At 40.3% G+C, this 10404-nt stretch overlaps 1 pseudogene; it reads right to left on the bottom strand.

Moving 5' to 3' along the window:
- Positions 1-321: 321 nt before the first annotated feature.
- On the bottom strand, positions 322-2618 carry LOC119542960 (annotated as a pseudogene).
- Positions 2619-10404: the final 7786 nt, after the last annotated feature.

Below are 10404 nucleotides of genomic sequence, written 5' to 3' on the forward strand. Positions count from 1 at the left end.
ATAGATATGACTAAGAAAAGTCAAAGGATAAAATGGTTGAAGTACTGCCTTTACAGTAATAACATTGAATGTTAATGGAATAACTCCCCAAACAAAAGATGCAGATTGGCAGAATGGGAAAAATGTGATCTATCTATGTGCTGTTTACAAGAGATTCAATTTAGACCCAAAGACACAAATAAGTTGAAAATTAATGGATGGAAAAAGATATTCCATGCAAGCTGTAACCAAAACCAAAACCAAAACAAAAACAAAAACAAAAACGTTGGGGTCACCATGTGGGTTTGAAGCTGTTATGTACCCCAGAAAAGACTATTCTTTTTAATCCACTCTTGTGGGGGGATCACTTCCACTGTGAACCACGACAGCAACAAGGTCACACATTCTGTCAGGATTGGTTGCATGTCCCGAAATGTTAAACAGATGAAGTTCTAAAGGAAAAACTACCCGTTTTTTTGTATATCCATAAAGTTGATCTATGTGTAAATCTCTTCAGGTGTACAGCTAGAGTTATGGGCAGTTTTTTAAACTTTCATTCATTTGTGTGCTTCCTGTTCTCTGCAGTACTCTTCACGGTAATATCTGTACTCACTGCAGAAAGTCCCTGTGTTGCTAAAACCCCTTAAGCAGTGAATAATTGATGTGTTTTGTTACACGTCAACAGAAAGGTCTAAAAATTCTTCATCTTTGCTGCTTATACTTTCACAAGTAAGACATCTGGTTTCATTTGTTACTGTTCCCTAAAAAATCTCATGAAGCTATGATGGGTCTGGTGTGCTGTTATTCTTTTCACTGTCAATATTACCATTTGGTTAACAGCCATTGTTTTCCCTGCTTTCTCTCTTCTTATAAAATATCAGCAATTGTATTTAGTAGGTAATTTAAAAATTCATGGGCATCTTGCTGCATGTACCTGTCAAAAAGCTTATTTTCTTCTGTAATCTTGTTATGAACTTATTACTCCAACCTTTTTCTTCTGATGGCCATTCTATGTGTTCTAGTTTGCTAATGCTGCTGGAATGCAAAACACCAGAGATGGATTGGCTTTTATAAAAGGGAGTTTATTTGGTTACACAGCTACAGTCTTAAGGCCATAAAGTGTCCAAGGTAACACATCAGCAATCGGGTACCTTCACTGGGGGATGGCCAATGGTGTCCGGAAAACCTGTTAGCTGGAAAATCATGTGGCTGGCGTCTGCTCCAAAATTCTGGTTTCAAATTGGCTTTCTCCCAGGACATTCCTCCCTAGGCTTCAGCTCCTCAAAAATGTCACTCTTAGTTGCTCTTGGAGCGTTTGTCCTCTCTTAGCTTCTCTGGAGCAAAAGTCTGCTTTCAAAGGCCATCTCCAAAATGTCTCTGTAAGATGAAGCTCCTCTCTCAGCTCCTGTGCATTCTTCAAATTGTCCCTCTTGGCTGTAGCAGCTTGCTCCTTCTGTCTGATCTTATATAGTACTCCAGTAATTTAATTCAGACCCGTCCTGAATGGGCAGGCCAACACCTCCATGGAAATTATCCAATCAGAGTCATCACCCACAGTTGGGTGGGGAGCATCCCCATGGAAAAACTCAAAGAATTACAATCTAATCTACACTGATAGGTCTGCCCACACAAGATTACATCAAAAATAATGGTGTTTGGGGGGACATAATACATTCAAACTGGCACACTATGGAAGAGATCTGCTAAACATCTAGGAAGGTTCTCCTTCCTGGATTGACTCTTGTATGCTAGAACTTTTTCACAAAATGGGTGTTCTGGTTTGCTAATACTGCCTTTTTGCAAAACACCAGAAATGGATTGGCTTTTATAAAGGGTGTTTATTTGGTTACAAAGTTACAGTCTTAAGGACATAAAGTGTCCAACATAAGGTGTCAACAATGGGGTACCTTCACTGGAGGATGGCCAATAGCATCCGGAAAACTTCTGTTACCTGGGAAGGCATGTGGCTGGCATCTGCTCCAGAGTTCTGGTTTCAAATTGGCTTTCTCCCAGGATGTTCTTTTCCAGGCTGCAGTTCCTCAAAAATGTCACTCTTAGTTGCTCTTGGAGTGTTTGTCCTCTCTTAGCTTCTCTGGAGCAAAAGTCTGCTTTCAAAGGCCATCTCCAAAATGTCTCTGTAGGCTGAAGCTCCTCTCTCAGCTCCTGTGCATTCTTCAAAAGTGTCCCTCTTGGCTGTAGCAAGCTCACTCCTTCTGTCTGAGATTATATAGTGCTCTAGTAAACTAATCAAGCCATGCTGAATGGGTGGGGCCACATCTCCATGGAAATTATCTAATCAGAGTTATCACCTACAGTTGTGTAGGTCACATTTCCATGGAAACAGTCAATCAAATAATTACAATCTAATCAACACTAATATGTCTTCCCACACAAGACTGTATCAAAGAACACGCCGTTTTGGGGGACACAATACATCCAAACGGGCGCAACGGGTGACAAAAATAAAGTGCCTGAAGAACTGCATTGCAATAACAGATATTCCCAAAGTTGACTAATCCAAAATAGTGCTCATTGACCGGAAACTGTTCTGGACCAATCTCTTTCTCTAATGCTGAGGCATTGGAACCCATGCTACAGATGGAGACGAATTTGGAGAAGACTGTCATTAGGCTTTCCATCTGCCCAGTGCCATTATCCACCCAATCACAGCAGCAGCAGGTGCGGGACCCGCAAGCCTGGCTGTTCACCCTCGGTCACAGCCTGGGCAGGTCCAAGCTGCTGCCAGTGCATGCCCCTGAATGGAGCCTGCTCTAACACTGTTGGACCGCCACTCGCCACCGCCGGCTCAGGCTCTCCAGCTTGGGCCTCGGACCCAAGGCTCCTCCCCGGTACAGGGCACAGCCGCTGACTGGGGACCATGCCTGCCCATGAAATGGCCACCACGCACCCTGCACTATGAGCCCGGTGAGCAAGCCCCACCAAGGCCCTAGGTCAATTGATTTTTTACAAGGTTCCCAAGTCTACTGAACCGGGACAGAGCAGCCTCTTCAACAAATGGTGCTGGGAGAACTGAATATCCACATCCAAAAGAATGAAAGAGGACCGCTACCTCACATCTTATGCAAAAATTAACACAAAGTGTATAAAGACCTAAATGTAAAATCCAGAACCATAAAAATCCTAGAAAAAAAATACAGGAAAACATCTTCAAGATCTAGTGATAGATGATTTCTTAAACTTTACACCCAAAGCAGAAGCAACAAAAGAGAGAAACAGAAAATGGGACCTCCTCAAAATAGAATCCTTCTGTGCTCCAAAGGACTTCCTCAAAAGGATGAAAAGGCAACCATCTCTGCTTTGTATAGGTTAGTGTGAAGCCCTGATACATCCCAGAGTAATTTGGGCAGAGAATAAAAATGTATTTGCGAAGCCCCCTTGAGGGACTGGAGGAAACTGGAAATAAACTTCCCCATTTGGGGAATTACTGATATTCTCACAAGCATTAGGGACTATCAGTTTAGAAGGTTGAGCCCTCGATCTTGGGGCTTGCCCTTATGAAGCTTGTTACTGGAAAGGAAAGGCTAACCCTACATATAATTGTGCCTAAGAGTCACCCCCAGAGAACCTCTTTTGTTGCTCAAATATGGCCTCTCTCTTTAAGCCAACAGTTCAGGTAAACTCACTGCCCTCCCCGCTACGTGTGACATGATTCCCAGGGGTGTAAATCTCCCTGGCAATGCAGGACATGACTCTTGCGGATGAGCCTGGCCCTAGTTTCATGGGATTGAGAAAGCCTTCTTGGACCAAAAGGGGGAAGAGAAATAAAACAAAATAAAGTTTCAGTGGCTGAGAGATTTCAAAGTGAGTCGAGAGGGCACTCTGGGGGTTATTCTTATGCATTATATAGATATCCCTTTTTAGTTTTTAATGTATTGGAATAGCTAGAAGGAAATAACTGAAACTGTTGAACTGCAACCCAGTAGCCTTGATTCTTGAAGACAATTGTATAACTATATAGCTTTCACTATGTGACTGTGTGATTGTGAAAACCTTGTGGCTCCCACTCCCTTTATCCAATGGATGGACAGATGAATAGAAAAATGAGGAACAAAAGTAAATGAATAATAGGGAGAGATGGGGGGTATGGGATGCTTTAGTTTTGCTTTTTACTTTAATTTTTATTCTTTTTTTGTAGTAATGAAAATGTTCAAAAATTGATTGTGGTAATGAATGCACAATTATATAATGGTACTGTGAACAATTGATTGTACACTGTGGATGACTGTATGGTTTGTGAATATATCTCAATAAAATTGAATTTTAAAAAAAGGCAACCATCTCAATGGGAGAAAAATATTAGGAAACCACATATCTGGTAAGGGTTTGATATCCAGAATATATAAAGCAATCCTACAACTCAACACTAAAAAGACAAACTACTCAATTTAAAAATGGACATATATATATGAGTAGACATATATATATATATATATGAGTAGACATATATATATGAGTAGATATATATATATGAGTAGACATTTTCCAAAGAGGAAATACAAATGGCTAAAAGTACATGAAAAGATGTTCAGCTTCACTAGCTATTAAAGAAATGCAAATCAAAACCACAATTAGATATCATTTCACACCTACTAGAATGACCACTATTAAAAAGGAAACTACAAGTGTTGGAGAGGATGTGGAGAAATAGGAACACCCACTCACTGCTGGTGGGAATGTAAAATGGTTCATCCACTGTGGAAGACAGTTCAGTGGTTCCTCAGGGAGCTAGGCATAGAGTTGCCGTATGATCTGGCAATCCTGCAACCAGAAAAACTGAAAGCAGAGAGACCCAAACAGACATCTGCATACCAATATCCATAGCAGCATTATTCACCATTCCCAAAGGTGGAAACAACACAAGTGTAAATCAACCTGTGAATGGATAAACAAAATGTGACACACACATACAATGGAGTAATTACTCAGCAGGAAGAAGGAATGAGGTCCTGAAGCACACAACAACGTGGATGAACCTGGAGGACATTATGTTGAACGAAATAAGTCCAGACACAAAAGGACAGTTATATAATCTCACTAATATGAACTAAGTAAATAAGTAAACTCATAGATTTAAAATCTAGAATATAAGTTACCAGGAGATAGAATGGGGTTAGAGAATGGGGAGCGGATGCTTAATGTGGCAAGAATTTTTAACTAGGTTGAATTTAATTATTTGAAAATGGATAGAGGTGATAGTAGCACATTATGGTGATTATAATTAACAGTACTGAATTATGTGTGTGATTGTGGTTGAAAGGGGAAGTCTGGAGTCATGTCTGTCACCAGAAAGATAGAGGTTAAAACATGGGACTGAGAGGCGGGGCAAGATGGCAGACTGGTGAGCTGTATGTTTTAGTTACTCCTCCAGGAAAGTAGGTAGAAAGCCAGGAACTGCGTGGACTGGACACCACAGAGCAATCTGACTTTGGGCATACTTCTTACAACACTCATGAAAACGTGGAACTGCCGAGATCAGCGAAATCTGTGAGTTTTTGCGGCCAGGGGACCCGTGCCCCTCCCAGCCAGGCTCAGTCCCGGGGGAGGAGCGCCTGTCAGCTCCAGGAAGGAGAAGGGAGAACTGCAGTGGCAGCCCTTATCGGAAACTCATTCTACTGATTCAAACTCCAACCATAGATAGACTGAGACCAGACACCAGAGAATCTGAGAGCAGCCAGCCCAGCAGAGAGCAGACAGGCATAGAAAAAAAACAACACGAAAAACTCCAAAATAAAAGCGGAGGATTTTTGGAGTTCTGGTGAACATAGAAAGGGGAAGGGCCCTGAGGCGCATATGCAAATCCTGAAGAAAAGCTGATATCTCTGCCCTGTGGACCTTTCCTTAATGGCCCTGGTTGCTTTGTCTCTTAGCATTTCAATAACCCATTAGATCTCTGAGGAGGGCCCATTTTTTTTTTTTTGTTTTTTGTTTTTTGTTATTTTTTTGTTATTTTTTTGTTTTTTTTTAATCCTTTTTTCTTTTTCTAAAACAATTACTCTAAGAAGCCCAATACAGAAAGCTTCAAAGACTTGCTATTTGGGCAGGTCAAGTCAAGAGCAGAACTAGGAGAGCTCTGAGACAAAACGCAATAATCCAGTGGCTGAGAAAATTCACTAAACACCACAACTTCCCAAGAAAAAGGGGGTGTCCGCTCACAGCCATCATCCTGGTGGACAGGAAACACTCCTGCCCATCGCCAGCCCCATAGCCCAGAACTGCCCCAGACAACCCAGTGTGACGGAAGGGCTTCAAATAACAGGCACACACCACAAAACTGGGCGTGGACATTAGCCTTCCCTGCAACCTCAGCTGATTGTCCCAGAGTTGGGAAGGTAGAGTAGTGTGAATTAACAAAGCCCCATTCAGCCATCATTTCAGCAGACTGGGAGCCTCCCTACACAGCCCAGCAGCCCAGAACTGCCCTGGGGGGACGGCACTCACCTGTGACATAGCACAGTCATCCCTCAACAGAGGACCCAGGGTGCATGGCCCGGAAGAGGGGCCCACTTGCAAGTCTCAGGAGCCATACGCCAATACCAAGGACTTGTGGGTCAGTGGCAGAGACAAACTGTGGCAGGACTGAACTGAAGGATTAGACTATTGCAGCAGCTTTAAAACTCTAGGATCACCAGGGAGATTTGATTGTTAGAGCCACCCCCCCCTCCCTGACTGCCCAGAAACACGCCCCATATACAGGGCAGGCAACACCAACTACACACGCAAGCTTGGTACACCAATTGGACCCCACAAGACTCACTCCCCCACTCACCAAAAAGGCTAAGCAGGGGAGAACTGGCTTGTGGAGAACAGGTGGCTCGTAGACGCCACCTGCTGGTTAGTTAGAGAAAGTGTACTCCACGAAGCTGTAGACCTGATAAATTAGAGATAAGGACTTCACTTGGTCTACAAATCCTAAAAGAACCCTATCAAGTTCAGCAAATGCCACGAGGCCAAAAACAACAGAAAATTATAAAGCATATGAAAAAAACAGACGATATGGATAACCCAAGCCCAAGCACCCAAATCAAAAGACCAGAAGAGACACAGCACCTAGAGCAACTACTCAAAGAACTAAAGATGAACAATGAGACCATAGTACGGGAGATAAAGGAAATCAAGAAGACCCTAGAAGAGCATAAAGAAGACATTGCAAGACTAAATAAAAAAAATGGATGATCTTATAGAAATTAAAGAAACTGTTGACCAAATTAAAAAGATTCTGGACACTCATAGTACAAGACTAGAAGAAGTTGAACAACGAATCAGTGACCTCAAAGATGACAGAATGGAAAATGAAAGCATAAAAGAAAGAATGGGGAAAAAAATTGAAAAAATCGAAATGGACCTCAGGGATATGATAGATAATATGAAACGTCCAAATATAAGACTCATTGGTGTCCCAGAAGGGGAAGAAAAGGGTAAAGGTCTAGGAAGAGTATTCAAAGAAATTGTTGGGGAAAACTTCCCAAATCTTGTAAACAACATAAATACACAAATCATAAATGCTCAGCGAACTCCAAATAGAATAAATCCAAATAAACCCACTCCGAGACATATACTGATCACACTATCAAACACAGAAGAGAAGGAGCAAGTTCTGAAAGCAGCAAGAGAAAAGCAATTCACCACATACAAAGGAAACAGCATAAGACTAAGTAGTGACTACTCAGCAGCCACCATGGAGGCTAGAAGGCAGTGGCACGATATATTTAAAATTCTGAGTGAGAAAAATTTCCAGCCAAGAATACTTTATCCAGCAAAGCTCTCCTTCAAATTTGAGGGAGAGCTTAAATTTTTCACAGACAAACAAATGCTGAGAGAATTTGCTAACAAGAGACCTGCCCTACTGGAGATACTCAAGGGAGCCCTACAGACAGAGAAAGAAAGAAAGGACAGAGAGACTTGGAGAAAGGTTCAGTACTAAAGAGATTCGGTACGGGTACAATAAAGGATATTAATAGACAGAGGGGAAAAATATGACAAACATAAACCAAAGGATAAGATGGCTGATTCACGAAAGGCCTTCACGGTTATAACGTTGAATGTAAATGGATTAAACTCCCCAATTAAAAGATATCGATTCGCAGAATGGATCAAAAAAAATGAACCATCAATATGTTGCATACAAGAGACTCATCTTAGACACAGGGACACAAAGAAACTGAAAGTGAAAGGATGGAAAAAAATATTTCATGCAAGCTACAGCCAAAAGAAAGCAGGTGTAGCAATATTAATCTCAGATAAAATAGACTTCAAATGCAGGGATGTTTTGAGAGACAAAGAAGGCCACTACGTACTAATAAAAGGGGCAATTTAGCAAGAAGAAATAACAATCGTAAATGTCTATGCACCCAACCAAGGTGCCACAAAATACATGAGAGAAACACTGGCAAAACTAAAGGAAGCAATTGATGTTTCCACAATAATTGTGGGAGACTTCAACACATCACTCTCTCCTATAGATAGATCAACCAGACAGAAGACCAATAAGGAAATTGAAAACCTAAACAATCTGATAAATGAATTAGATTTAACAGACATATACAGGACATTACATCCCAAATCACGAGGATACGCATACTTTTCTAGTGCTCACGGAACTTTCTCCAGAATAGATCATATGCTGGGACATAAAACAAGCCTCAATAAATTTAAAAAGATTGAAATTATTCAAAGCACATTCTCTGACCACAATGGAATACAATTAGAAGTCAATAACCATCAGAGACTTAGAAAATTCACAAATACCTGGAGGTTAAACAACACACTCCTAAACAATCAGTGGGTTAAAGAAGAAATAGCAAGAGAAATTGCTAAATATATAGAGACGAATGAAAATGAGAACACAACATACCAAAACCTATGGGATGCAGCAAAAGCAGTGCTAAGGGGGAAATTTATAGCACTCAACGCATATATTAAAAAGGAAGAAAGAGCCAAAATCAAAGAACTAATGGATCAACTGAAGAAGCTAGAAAATGAACAGCAAACCAATCCTAAACCAAGTACAAGAAAAGAAATAACAAGGATTAAAGCAGAAATAAATGACATAGAGAACAAAAAAACAATAGAGAGGATAAATATCACCAAAAGTTGGTTCTTTGAGAAGATCAACAAGATTGACAAGCCCCTAGCTAGACTGACAAAATCAAAAAGACAGAAGACCCATATAAACAAAATAATGAATGAAAAAGGTGACATAACTGCAGATCTTGAAGAAATTAAAAAAATTATAAGAGGATACTATGAACAACTGTATGGCAACAAACTGGATAATGTAGAGGAAATGGACAATTTCCTGGAAACATATGAACAACCTAGACTGACCAGAGAAGAAATAGAAGACCTCAACCAACCCATCACAAGCAAACAGATCCAATCAGTCATCAAAAAGCTTCCCACAAATAAATGCCCAGGGCCAGATGGCTTCACAGGGGAATTCTACCAAACTTTCCAGAAAGAACTGACACCAATCTTACTCAAACTCTTTCAAAACATTGAAGAAAATGGAGCACTACCTAACTCATTTTATGAAGCTAACATCAATCTAATACCAAAACCAGGCAAAGATGTTACAAAAAAGGAAAACTACCGGCCAATCTCCTTAATGAATATAGATGCAAAAATCCTCAACAAAATACTTCCAAATCGAATCCAAAGACACATTAAAAAAATCATACACCATGACCAAGTGGGGTTTATTCCAGGCATGCAAGGATGGTTCAACATAAGAAAATCAATCAATGTATTACAACACATTAACAAGTCAAAAGGGAAAAATCAATTGATCATCTCAATAGATGCTGAAAAAGCATTTGACAAAATCCAACATCCCTTTTTGATAAAAACACTTCAAAAGGTAGGAATTGAAAGAAACTTACTCAACATGATAAAGAGCATATATGAAAAACCCACAGCCAGCATAGTACTCAATGGTGAGAGACTGAAAGCCTTCCCTCTAAGATCAGGAACAAGACAAGGATGCCCGCTGTCACCACTGTTATTCAACATTGTGCTGGAAGTGCTAGCCAGGGCAATCCGGCAAGACAAAGAAATAAAAGGCATCGAAATTGGAAAAGAAGAAGTAAAACTGTCATTGTTTGCAGATGATATGATCTTATATCTAGAAAACCCTGAGAAATCGACGATACAGCTACTAGAGCTAATAAACAAATTTAGCAAAGTAGCGGGATACAAGGTTAATGCACATAAGTCAGTAATGTTTCTATATGCTAGAAATGAACAAACTGAAGAGACATTTAAGAAAAAGATACCATTTTCAATAGCAACTAAAAAAATCAAGTACCTAGGAATAAACTTAACCAAAGATGTAAAAGACCTATACAAAGAAAACTACATAACTCTACTAAAAGAAATACAAGGGGACCTTAAAAGATGGAAAAATAT

Source organism: Choloepus didactylus, chromosome 8, assembly GCF_015220235.1.
Source record: "Choloepus didactylus isolate mChoDid1 chromosome 8, mChoDid1.pri, whole genome shotgun sequence".
Taxonomy (NCBI): domain Eukaryota; kingdom Metazoa; phylum Chordata; class Mammalia; order Pilosa; family Megalonychidae; genus Choloepus; species Choloepus didactylus.